The sequence below is a fragment of the Salvelinus sp. IW2-2015 genome, linkage group LG10, assembly GCF_002910315.2.
Source record: "Salvelinus sp. IW2-2015 linkage group LG10, ASM291031v2, whole genome shotgun sequence".
Classification (NCBI taxonomy): domain Eukaryota; kingdom Metazoa; phylum Chordata; class Actinopteri; order Salmoniformes; family Salmonidae; genus Salvelinus; species Salvelinus sp. IW2-2015.
The window spans coordinates 4,684,365-4,698,544 of NC_036850.1; the positions used below are offsets into that span (position 1 = coordinate 4,684,365).

At 42.4% G+C, this 14,180-nt stretch overlaps 1 pseudogene; it reads right to left on the bottom strand.

Moving 5' to 3' along the window:
* The window catches only part of LOC111969084 (protein arginine N-methyltransferase 3-like), a 129,161-nt pseudogene extending 127,574 nt beyond the window's left edge, over positions 1–1,587 (bottom strand).
* Positions 1,588–14,180: the final 12,593 nt, after the last annotated feature.

Sequence of the window (14,180 nt, forward strand, 5' to 3'; positions counted from 1 at the left end):
GTCCCATCACAACCCTCTGGTGGCAGAGAAGGTAAAGGCTAATTACTTGACTAGATGATTTGAGCTACACTGATCGCTCCTTTGCCATACAACTGAGGAAGAATATAAACACACCACAAATTTGAAGACCGGACAAAAGGAAGTAACCGTCCGCAGCCCCAACCTGAAGTTTACAATTTCACTTGGCTCTGGTCCACTTGTATTACTATATTAACTTACCATACTTCAAAATTACACTCACCCCGTCGACTCTTCTCGTACCCCGTACCTATGGAACATAATAATTATGCAAAGCTGCACTTCCAGCATTCTCAAACTGAATGTGCTTTGTGGGTGGATCTACAGTCCAGCACTTAATTGACCTATGCCAGCTTCTGATTGTACACCTAGTGTGATTCCTTTAGAATCTACTGAAATTAACATACGTGCACAATAGAAAATTAATTGTGATTATGAAAATAAAAAGAATTCGTAGCATATATAGTGGGGCTGAATGGCCAAAAGGATCTAAGGAGTCTTAACCTCGTCTTCATGACAATCTTATACACTGTAATCCATCTAGCTGAGACAACTACACTTCATGACAAGCATGAGTTCTGGATGAAATCCCTGAAAGGTTATGGGGGAAGGATGTTTGGCATACATTTGAAATCTTTTGGGGGGGGGGACATCACTCATCAATTAAGATTCTGGGTCATTCTATTTACCTGACCATTACTATTTTTACCTGGATACTAAATAGTAATGGTCCAGGTAAAATAGTAATGACCCAGATCTCATATTGATGAGGATGCTCCCCCCCCCCCAAAAGGATTTCAAATGTATGCCAAACATCCTTCCCCCAACAGCCAAAGGTCTGAAGTCACTCTGTACCAAAACACAAATTTTCGGTTCAGAACAAAATGTTATTTACAATGACTGCCTAGGAACAGTGGGTTAACTGCCTTGTTCAGGGGCAGAACGACAGATTTTTACCTTGTCAGCTCGGGGAGTTGATCTAGCAACCTTGCGGTTACTGGCCCAATGCTCTAACCACTAGGCTACCTGCCGCCCCATTAATTAAGGGATGGGATATGTACCACTGTCCGTATGTAGTTGATCATTCTTTTAACGTCAGATGTGAGGAGGATGGATAATATCAAAACAGAAAACAATGATAACTCTTTATAAGAGAAGTTTACAAACTTACTGTGTTTCTTAACCACTTCGACAAGCTCAACTTGATGCTCTACTAGACAGTGTTGTAGTGTTTCTGGTACAGAATTTGACAACCTGAGAAAACATGAGGGACAAGACTTATTTTAACCAGCAACACTTTCAGAGAGACTTAACTATTTCAAACCAGATTAAATGTATCAGTGAGTTGCTTAGAACAYCAATGACACAGACTTGTCACAGAATAAGCAAGTAACTTGAAAGTTGTTGTCATTGGCCTCCTCCATCCACAGCTCCTCATTATCACTGTCTGAGAGATCGGGCTCCACCGTCGTGATCTGTCACAGTGTCAACGGGGGATAGGTAATCTTTGGTGTCAGTGTTAAAACATTGCATGAACTGGCTAACTAGATAGATGTAGCTAACGGGCATTGCCATTATGTGTGCCTAACAAGTTCAACCACTTTTTTTCAGTGCCGGTTTCGTTTACTTTGAGTTATCTGAATAACGTGGTAATCCAAAAAACTGCATGGTGTATGATCAATAGAAGCTCAGCTAGCAAGCTAAGGTTACTTAGTCAGCATAACGTTAAGTTACCGGTATAAGAAATGCATTAGCTAACTAGCCACAAGCAACATTACAAGACTTCAAATGTACACACTAATTAACAATTATACAAAATATCCAAATTATGTTCTCTGTAGTGCYCCATTCAGTATTTAAATTATCATAGTTTTACACGCACTATTTACATATCTCACGTGTACCTGTTTATTCCGCCATGCTGTCTCCTTGGTTTCAGCTGTGTACACGCTGCTTCCGAGTCTAGTTCCAACGTGTACTTACAGACAATGGCCACTAGAGGTCACCAACTCAATCTTTAAGGGAATTACATTCATACCTTTTTTTTATTGCAACAATAATATTTTTTTGCATTTAACCTTTATTTAACTAGGCAAGTCAGTTAAGAACAAATTCGTATTTCCAATGAGAGCCTACCAGGGAACAATGAGTTAACTGCCTTGTTCAGGGGCAGAACAACAGATTTTTACCTTGTCAGCGCGGGGATTCAATCCAACAACCTTTAGGTTACCGACCCAACGCGCTAAACACTAGGCTACCTGCCARCCCAGATGTGTAATATAACAATATTACACATCAATACAGGGACATTCCTGTGAATACAAMGAAATAATAGATAATAATAGCATMTCCTTTAAATTGTTTAACTTGGGTCAAACATTTCTGGTAACCTTCCACAAGCTTCCCACAATAAGTTGGGTGAATTTTGGCTCATTCCTCCTGACAGAGCTGGTGTAACTGAGTCAGGTTTGAGGCCTCCTTGCTTGCACACGCTTTTTCAGTTTTTCCCCACAAATATTCTATAGGATTGAGGTCAGGGCTTTGTGATGGCCACTCCAATACCTTGACTTTGTTGTCCTTAAGCCATTTTGCCACAACTTTGGAAGTATGCTTGGGGTCATTGTCCATTTGGAAGACCCAATTGCGACCAAGCTTTCACTTCRTGACTGATGTCTTGATATGTTTCTTCAATAATATATTTCCCTCCCTCATGATGCCATCTATTTTGTGAAGTGCACCAGTCCCTCCTGCAGCAAGGCACCCCCACAACATGATGTTGCCACCCCCGTGCTTCACGGTTGGGAGGGTGTTCTTAAGCTTGCAAGCCTCCCCCTTTTTCCTCCAAACATAACGATGGTCATTATGGCCTAACAGTTCTATTTTTGTTTCATCAGACCAGAGGACATTTCTCCAAAAAGTACAATCTTTGTCCCTATGTGCAGTTGCAAACCGTAGTCTGGCCTTTTTATGGCAGTTTTGGAGCAGTGGCTTCTTCCTTGCTGAGCAGCCTTTGAGGTTATGTCGATATAGGACTCGTTTTACTGTGGATATAGATACTTTTGTATCCGTTTCCTCCAGCATCTTCACAAGGTCAGATCCTGTTCTGGGATTGATTTGCACTTTTCGCACCAAAGTATGTTCATCTCTAGGAGACAGAACGTGTCTCCTTCCTGAGCGGTATGATAGCTGCGTGGTCCCATGGTGTTTATACTTGCGTACTATTGTTTGTACAGATGAACATGGTACCTTCAGGCATTTGTAAATTGCTCCCAAGGACGAACCAGACTTGTGGAGGTCTACAATTTTTGCTGAGGTCTTGACCTGATTTCTTTTGATTTTCTCATGATCAGAAGCTTCTAAAGCCATGACATCATTTTCTGGAATTTTCCASGGTGTTTAAAGGCACWGTCAACTTAGTGTATGTAAACTTCTGACCCACTGGAATTGTGATACAGTGAATTATAAGTGAAATAATCTGTCTGTAAACAATTGATGGAAAAATGATCCGTGTCATGCACAAAGTAGATGTCCTAACCGACATGCCAAAACTATAGTTTGTTAAGAAGAAATTTGTGGAGTGGTTGAAAAACTCGTTTTAATGACTCCAACCTGGAAGTGTATGTAAACTTCAAACTTCAACTGTATGTTTTGTGCTCTTGTAGAAAGCAATCCGGCCCCTATTGCTGACTACAAATGATCTATAACTGGGCTAATAACTCAGTAACTAGCAAAGGATATGAACAAAATGTGCACACGTGGCTATATGCAGCTCTCGCTTTGATCTCAAAACAAGAGCATCTACCTCACGACCACTCATGCGTGGTGTTGTGCTGTTAGTTGCACATCAAAAGGTTAGGGTTACTTTTAATCCATTTACCAACGTCTTAGTTTTTTCCTTGCGGAACTTTTTTCATTAAAATGTTTCACCCCGGACGCTTTATCTGGACATGGTTCTACAGGACCTCCACCAGCTGAAAAAGCTAAGTCGTAACATTAACACTATGCCATCTAATTGCAGTCGCTGTACTCATAATATACAGGAGAACTATCGCCTTATGGTGAGGATAGCCGTGTTGCAAGCACAGCTTCAGACGCAATCGCTAGGCAAGGGTAATTTAAGTGTAGGTAAGGATGAAACAGCGTCTGTGCCACCAGTAAGTACAGATCGTAGCATAATTGCCCCCTGCACAGTCCCCAGAGCCGGAAAATGTTTTCAAGGCTTCTGGAAAGAAATGCTGTTGGCATGCTCAACCGGTGTCGCTCATTCAGCCAACAGAAACTTTCAACATGGTTCTCCCCATAAAAGCAACGGGTTGGAGTCAGAGGCCGAGCCTTCTCAGGTCTCTCCTCCACCCGTTGCAGGGTCTGAGCCGCCGAAGCCTCCCACGATTAGCTCTGACAAATTGAAAACCCTAGTCATTGGCGACCCCATTACCCGCAATATTAGACTTAAAAATAATCATACACTGTTTACCAGGGGGCAGGGCTACCAACGTAAAGGCTAATCTGAAGATGGTGCTGGCTAAATCTAAAACTGACAAGTGTAGAGAGTATAGGGATATTGTCATCCACGTCGGTACCAACGATGTTAGGATGAAACAGTCAGAGGTCACCAAGTGCAATATAGCTTCAGCATGTAAATCAGCTAGAAAGATGATTCGGCATCGAGTGTGTGCAAGATGGCGCTGACAGACATGGCAACTCTGCTTCTAGCTCCTAAACAACTCCGCCATCAGCGGAGAAGAGYTATTCGGAGTGGACTTCTAGTCCGACTCAGGAGGCGTGAACATCATCCACCGCTTCCGAGTATATTACTCTCTAAATGTTCAGTCTCTTTGGCCAATAAAGTAGACAAGCTCATGGCTCTCTCGGGATATACTGTCCCCATCCATACAGCCAGCTGGGTTCTCAGTACATTGCGCAGACAGGAATAAAGAACTCTCCAGGAAGYAGAAAGGCGGGGGTGTATGTTTCATGATTAACTACTTATGGTGTGATTGTGATAACTTACAGAAACTCAAGCCCTTTTGTTCACCCGAGTTGGAAAACCAGGAAAATAACCTCTCCCTCAACGTCAACAAAACAAAGGAGCTGATCGTGGACTTCAGGAAACAGCAGAGAGAGCACACCCCTATCCACATCAACGGGACCGCAGTGGAGAAGGTGAAAAGCTTCATGTTCCTCGGCGTACACATCACGACGATCTGAAATGGGCCACTCACACTGACAGTGTGGTGAAGAAGGCGCAACATCGCCTCTTCAACCTCAGGAGGCTGAATAAATTTGACTAGGCCCCTAAGACCCTCACAAACTTTTACAGATGCACAATTGAGAGCATCCTGTAGGGCTGTATCACCGCCTGGTACAGCAACTGCACTGCCCGCAATCGCAGGGCTCTCCAGAGGGTGGTGCGGTCTGCCCAGCGCATCACCGGGGGCACACTGCCTGCCCTCCAGGACACATACACCACCGAATGTCACAGGAAGGCCAAAAGGATCATCAAGAACATCAACCACCCGAGCCACGGCCTGTTCACCCCGCTAACATCCAGAAGGCAAGGTCAGTACAGGTGCGTCAAAGCTCGGACCGAGAGAATGAAAAACAGCTTCTATCTCAAGGCCATCGGACTGTTAAATAGCCATCACTAGCAGGCTACCACCCGGTTACTGAACTCTGCACCTTTAGAGGCTGCTGTTCCTATCGGACCTTGTAGTCATGGCAGATAATATTCACATTTTTGGTGACTTTAATATTCACATGGAAAAGTCCAGACACACTCCAAAAGGCTTTCATCGACTCAGTGGGTTTTGTCCAACATGCCTCCGGACCTACTCATTGCCACAGTCATACCCTGGATCTAGTTTTGTCCCGTGGAATAAATAATGTGAATCTAAATGTTTTTCCTCATAATCCTGGAATATCGGACCACCATTTTATTACGTTTGCAATAATCTGCTCAGACGCCAACCAAGGATCATCAAAAGCCGTGCTGACAACCCAAAGATTCCTAGATGCCCTTCCAGACTCCCTCCACCTACCCAAGGATGTCGGAGTACAAAAATCAGTTAACCACCTAACTGAGGATCTTAATTTAACCTTGCGTAATACCCTAAATGCAGTCACACCCCTAAAAACAAAAAACATTTGTCACAAGAAATGTTCTCCCTGGTATACAGAAAATACCTTAGCCCTGAAGCAAGCTTCCAGGAAATTGGAACAGAAATGGTGCTCCACCAAACTGGAAGTCTTCCAGCTAGCTTGGAAAGACAGTACCGTGCAATGTCGAAGAGCCCTCAATGCTGCTCGATCAGCCTATTTTTCCAACCTAATTGAGGAGAATAAGAACAATCCAAAATATATTTTTGATACTGTCGCAAAGCTAACTAAAAAAAACAGCATTCAACAAGAGGAGGACAGCTTTCACTTCTGCAGTGATAAATTCATGAACTTCTTCAATGAAAAGATCATGATCATTAGAAAGCAAATTACAGCCTCCCGGGTGGCGTAATTTCACTGCATTGCAGCGTTAGCTGCACCACCAGAGACTCTGGGTTCGCGCCCAGGCTCTGTCTCGCAGCCGGCCGCGACCGGGAGGTCCGTGGGGTGACGCACAATTGGCCTAGCGTCGTCCGGGTTAGGGAGGGTTTGGCCGGTAGGGATATCCTTGTCTCATCACGCACCAGCGACTCCTGTGGCGGGCCGGGCGCAGTGCGCGCTAACCAAGGGGGCCAGGTGCACGGTGTTTCCTCCGACACGGCTGGCTTCCGGGTTGGAGGCGCGCTGTGTTAAGAAGCAGTGCGGCTTGGTTGGGTTGTGCTTCAGGAGGACGCATGGCTTTCGACCTTCGTCTCTCCCGAGCCCGTACGGGAGTTGTAGCGATGAGACAAGATAGTAATTACTAGCAATTGGATACCATGAAATTGGGGAGAAAAGGAGGCAAAAAAAATAATAATAAAAAAATTAAAATAAAGCAAATTACAGACTCCACTTTGAATCTGCGTATTTCTCCAAAGCTCAGTTGTCCTGAGTCTGCACAGAACTGCCAGGACCTAGGATCATAGGACGCACTGAAGTGTTTTAATCCTGTATCTCTTGACACATTCATGAAAATAGTCATGGCCTCTAWACCTTCAAGCTGCATACTGGACCTTATCCCAACTAAACTACTTCCTGTGCTTGGCCCTCCTATGTTGAACATAATAAATGGCTTCCTATCCACCGGATGTGTACCAAACTCACTAAAAGTGGCAGTTATAAAGCCTGTCTTGAAACCTTGACCCAGAAAATGTAAAAACAGCACGAGACAAAAAATAGATAAAAATGAACACAAGGCTTTTACCGTCTACTAGGAATGCTTCGGAGAGTCGATCGSGATTGACCGGTTTGTGACTGCTGCTCTAGAAAGTTGAGTGAAGTTCAATCTCATGCTGATATTTCTGCGCTGACTGCTGCACAGCAGTCTCTGGCTACTGCACACGCAATTTAGCGGGAACATTGCGTTCCCCCCAATGTTTTCCTATGGAGAGGTATGCTGGTCTATTTCGTCAACCATCTCACAAAGTGTATATTTTGATTTGTTCAAGTCGACACCATTTTCAAATCTGGATAATCTCCTCTTTCTAATAACATAAGGTTGAGCAGCGTACTCTGCTGTCATCGATTGCTAGACCAGAAATAGTTGTTGCCTTTTTTTTTCTACTTCCTCCTTACGCAGACATAAGCACACTTGACACCATCGAGGTGTAGATGTCTACTTTCTACACGAGTTGTTATTTTTCATTTCCCTCCTAAGAACAGATTGTAGTGGTAAAATAAAAAGGTAGAAATGTTTGTGCCATTTAAGGGAAATGGAATTCTAAGCATCACTCCAGTCAGAAGAGGCTCAGCGAAGTTTCATTTCAATGAATTTGCTATGGCCTCACTCTAGTGTTCCAGCACAGTCAACATTATTTGGCAGTTTTTCAGCTTTGGGTGAATTTTGACTCATTCTATTGTCCAGCCAACTACTGTACAGGCCCGCTAGCCTGGCGCTGGCTGTGTTCTCTATGTGGTCTTAAGCATTAGCATGTAGCATGCAGCCCTGGGTGTATGTGTGCCATGTGTGTATGTGTGCCAGAGAGTGAATGGGCAAGACAAAACATTTAAGTGCCTTTGAACGGGGTATGGTAGTATGTGCCAGGCACACCGGGCTGTGTCAAGAACTGCAACGCTGTTGGGGTTAACACTCACCAGTTTCCCGTGTGGATCAAGAATGGTCCACCACCCAAAGGACATCCAGCCAACTTGACAACTGTGGGAAGCATTGGAGTCAACATGGGCCATACCATATGTGAATGAACTATTAGGATTGTCAAGGGAGAGTGTAAAACTGTTCATTTTTGATTGCCAAAGCAAGTGGAATAAACAATGTTAACATATGTTTGACTGTAGGCTACAAATGCAACCTTTTTTTGGGGACATTAAATGTACTGTTCGATTAATACATGGCTACTACTATGAGTACTATGTACCTCCCTTCCTTCTCTTGAAAAGTAATAAGTGAACGTTAATTGCTACATTTTACCTGGGATATCAAATATTTTATAAGTTACATAACGAAGACAAAATTAGATTTCATGATATMACTTTGTCTTTACAAATCTATTCACTATTGGCCAAATGCAGTCACCATCCACTTCAGCTAGCATTTCCTGTTTGTAGGCCTGTTTAAAAATGTACGGTAAAGCACTTTTGATGAAGTGTAAAAAATGACACTGGCTGTATTATGATGCATGTGCTGGTATTTTATGTACAATAAGGTTTCCAATATTCTTAAATCTGACATGGGTTTAAGTTACCATTATTATTATTATCTCATATGGCTGAATTGTAGTGTACAGTCGTGGCCAAAAGTTTTGAGAACGACACAAATATTAATTTTCAAAGTTTGCTGCTTCAGTGTCTTTAGATATTTTTGTCAGATGTTACTATGGAATACTGAAGTATAATTACAAGCATTTCATAAGTGTCAAAGGCTTTTATTGACAATTACATGAAGTTGATGCAAAGAGTCAATATTTGCAGGGTTGACCCTTCTTTTTCAAGACCRRTGCAATCCGCCCTGGCTTGCTGTCAATTTACTTCTGGGCCACATCCTGACTGATGGTAGCCCATTCTTGCAAAATCAATGCTTGGAGTTTGTCAGAARTTGTGGCTTTTTGTTTGTCCACCCGCCTCTTGAGGATTGACCACAAGTTCTCAATGAGATTAACATCTGGGGAGTTTCCTGGCCATGGACCCAAAATATCAATGTTTTGTTCCCCAAACCACTTAGTTATCACTTTTGCCTTATGGCAAGGGGCTCCATCATGCTGGAAAAGGCATTGTTCGTCACCAAACTGTTCCTGGATGGTTGGAGAAGTTGCTCTCGGAGGATGTGTTGGTACCATTCTTTATWCATGGCTGTGTTCTTAGGCAAAATTGTGAGTGAGCCCACTCCCTTGGCTGAGAAGCAACTCCACACATGAATGGTCTCAGGATGCTTTACTGTTGGCATGACACATGGTAGCGCTCACCTTGTCTTCTCCGGACAAGCTTTTTCCCGGATACCCCAAACAATTGGAAAGGGGATTCATCAGAGAAAATTACTTTACCCCAGTCCTCAGCAGTCCAATCCCTGTACCTTTTGCAGAATATCAGTCTGTCCCTGATGTTTTTCCTGGAGAGAAGTGACTTCTTTGCTGCCCTTCTTGACACCTGTCTCTTATACACATCTAGATGTGTATAAGAGACAGGCCTGCTGCCATTCCTGAGCAAGCTCTGTACTGGTGGTGCCCCAATCCCGCAGCTGAATCAACTTTAGGAGACGGTCCTGGCGCTTGCTGGACTTTCTTGGGTGCCCTGAAGCCTTCTTCACAACAATTGAACRGCTCTCCTTGAAGTTCTTGATGATCCGATAAATGGTTGATTTAGGTGCAATATTACTTGCAGCAATATCCTTGCCTGTGAAGCCCTTTTTGTGCAAAGTAATGATGACGGCACGTGTTTCCTTGCAGGTAACCATGTTTGACAGAGGAAGAACAATGATTCCAAGCACCACCCTCCTTTTGAAGCTTCGTGTTAACGAGAGAATCACTGACATGATGTCAGCTGGTCCTTTTCTGGCAGGGCTGAAATGCAGTGGAAATGTTTTTGGGGGATTCAGTTCATTTGGATGGCAAAGAGGGACTTTGCAATTAATTGCAATTCATCTGATCACGCTTCATAACATTCTGGAGTATATGCAAATTGCCATCATACAAACTGAGGCAGCAGACTTTGTGAAAATMTATATTTGTGTCATTCTCAAAACTTTTGGCCACAACTGTATTTACAGAATAACCTGTGTTGTACCATTTTTCATCCACTCGATGGCAGTAATGTGCTACCACTTTCAAGAGGTCTACTGTGAGAGTTTTTCTACTCACCCTTCAAGTACAGAGCAAATGTCCAAATGAATGAAATTCCCTGAATGTTGCTTTATGGATGTTAGCTATGACTGGTTGTGATCCAGTCACGTGACATGCAAAGTCATATGTAACAGATGTACATCGTACTCTCCTTGCGTTGTGTTTTGTCCAAATAAATCAGTGGTCCCAGTTGAACATTATTTATTGTCTGTTGTTAAATAGGAAACAGCACGTTAGTTGTGCAGGGTTTAACGATGTTGATGGCTGTCGATGGTAAAATCTGTAGCATGACAACAACTTGTGTTAGCAGTGGGCTTATTTGAACATTACATCGGTGTATGCTAGCTAACACACTTATTTACAGCAATCATATGCCAAAGCACATCCCAGAAAGCCCCTGTAAGAAATTGTATAAGATACTGGTAACTTGTTTTAACCACTTCTCAACATAAGCTATTCTTGGCACAACATGCACCCATCCCCACTACTTTGTCAGACCCACACACACATCCCCTCCCCCATGAATAGGGCCTGTGAAAACAAACGCACATGCAGGATGCCTTTGGATGTGACTAGGACAAAGAACTGTGTGAAAAGCCAATGGAATGTCGACATCAGGCCGAACAGGACTACCCACGACCCAGATCGACCAATCGGAAGGCCAGACGACAAGATCAACCTACTTTGCTTGTTGCCTATATAATCTGTATGTACTGTTTAGAGGGCCTTCTTCCYACGATTCCATACGAGTCAGACAGAAGGAGCCGTGATGCACGATTTACTAAGATATTTTTACATATTAATAAAAGGCCTTATTATATAATAATCCACCTCGTCCTATGTCTCTACTTGATCTCCTGTCTCCAGTAAACGTTTTACTAACACCCCTCAATCCCTAACAGGTACCATATACCCACACATGTATAAATCAGTAATGTACAGCAAACTTGTACACATTGTAAAATATAAAATAGCAAACAGTATTCAGAACGTGACCTACCCCTTGCGTCACATTTTCATACTGGGGAGACCTGACGTTCACGATCTCCCCCTATGCGGGGCCAATCACAACACGCCTTATTGTCTTCAAAGTTGAACCAATCAATAAGAATGCCTGAACATTGAATACACCTTTCTTTAGACGCAAGTGGAAACATAACCAACCCTGTTACACATACAAAGTGGGTAATGTTGAGCCCCCACCTCCTGTCTGTCACTCACATCCATTAAACATCTTAAACATATAGTTGAAGGTGTGGTCTGTACCTTGTGAATATTCCCTTTTGATTGCACAAATATTCCCATTTGTTGTCTCTGCTATAAAATAAAGAAGAGAGGGGAGGGGTCAAATAAGATGCAAAGGCCTGAGGCTACAGCCCATTACCAAATGACCAGCCAGGCTACACATCTGCAATACACTCTCCTCCCCCACTTACTTACACAAATACAATTCAAGGAAGATGTTAAGTCTGTATTCACAGGGTAGCATTGCTGATCTAGGATCACTGATTGGATCCCTCTATGTAGTCTATTATATGACAAGTCACGTGTAATAAAAAGCTTTTTTCTAAAGTGTTATAAATGCTAATTTGCACAAAAAAAATCTCAAACCCAGTTTTTGCTTTGTCATTACGGGGTAGTGTMTAGATTGAATCAATTTTAAAATAAAGGCTGTAACATAACAAAATGTGGAAAAAGTCAAGTGTCTCCAAGAATAACTCCTGCTCGCTACTGCCACCCTGAGGACTTTCAAAGCTACTAACTTATTTGAATAGGCCTTTTTCCAATGCCAAAAATCTTTGTTTATATCCGAAGTACACATTTCTTTGGTTGTCAATAACAACGACTTAAGTGTGTGTATAGGCAAGGGCATGGACAAAATACATTTTTTGAATCATTMTCGGCACTGTGGCCCGAGAAACAGGTGTGAGGAGTCTGAATCAGAATGATATTCCCTAGAATAAAATGTAATCAATTCAATATTAAAAGACAAATTGTGTCATCTCCACGATAACTTTTTACATGTGACTTTTCCTATAATGGGAAGTTGATCACGTGTCCGGTCCTCAGTGCTGAAACAGCAGCTGCATCTGCATCTGCTGACTACATAGAGAGACCTGATCAGTGATCCTAGATCAGCAATGCTACCCTGAGACACTTTGTGAATACAGACTTAGATCTTCTTTGAATTGTATGTGCATAAGTAAGTGGGGGCYGGGAGAAGAGTGTACTGTAGGTGTGTGTGGTACCCTGACTGGTCAAATGTTAGCGGGCTGTAGGCTCAGACGTTTATTAACATGTCAGTGGCAGTWATTCTGAAAAACAACTATATTTTATAGCATGGAGAACAAATTGGAATATTTGTGCTATTAAAAAGGGAATATTTACAAGGTACAGACCACACCTTCAACTGTATATGTTTAAGATATTTAAAATGGGTGAGTGACAGACAGGAGTTAGGGGTTCAACATTACCCACTTTGTATGACACTTGAACGTTGCATGTCACGTGTCTGGTATCCATCAAAGCAACATTCGCAATGCAAATGCAGGGAATTGTGTTAATTTGGACATTTCCTCAGTACTTGATGGGTCGTGGCCAGTAGTGAATAGATGTGTAAAGACAAAGTAATATCATGAAGTCTCCTTGTCCTAGCATGTAACATTTGATTTTGGATCACAGGTAGAATACACATCCAAATGAGCCAGCTATACACTCTGTACAAAACATTATGAACACCTCTTTCCATGACAGACTAAACATTTGAATTCAGGCAAAAGCTATGATCCATTATTGATGTCACTGGTTAATTAAATCCACTTAAATCAGTGTAGATGAAGGGGAGGAGYCYGGTGAAGCCTTGAGACATTTTGATTTCATCTTTATTTTAACAGGGAAGACATTGAGTCATAGGTGTCTTTTTAAAAACGTGCCCCTTATAATAATACAACAAATACACAWTAAAATACAAAAACATAGTCATAGGAATCACACAAAAAAATAAGTCCCCAATCAATACTTAATTGCCTGAACAGCACCAGAACATCTAGAGGAAATGTATTTTGAATTTTGTTCCAGCAACCTGGAAAAATTAAAAGCAGATTTACATAGCTCGATGGAGACCCTAACACAGAACCCAAATCGTGCGCTATCGTGCATAAATGTATTTTGTCTCTCTACACCAAACGCGATCACAACACGCAGGTTAAAATATCAAAACYAACTCTGAACCAATTACATTATTTTGGGGACAGGTCGAAAAGCATTAAACATGTATGGCAATTTAGCTAGTTAGCTTGCACTTGCTAGCTAATTTGTCCTATTTAGCTAGCTTGCTGTTGCTAGCTAACTTGTCCTGGGATATAAACATTGAGTTGTTATTTTACCTGAAATGCACAAGGTCCTCTATTCCGACAATTAATCCACACATAAAACYGCCAACCGAATTGTTTCTAGTCATCGCTCCTCCTTCCAGGCTTTTTCATCTTTGAACTTATATGGTGATAGCATCTAAACTTTCATAGTATTACCACGACAACCGGCAAAATAGTTTGTCTTTCAATCACCCATGTGGGTATAACCAATGAGGAGATGGCACGTGGGTACCTGCTTCTATAAACCAATGAGGAGAAGGGAGAGGCAGGACTTTCAGCGTGATTTGCGTCAGAAATAGAAAGGAGTTCTATTTTAGCCCTTGGCATCGCAGACGCGCGCGAGCAGTGTGGGTGCAATAAT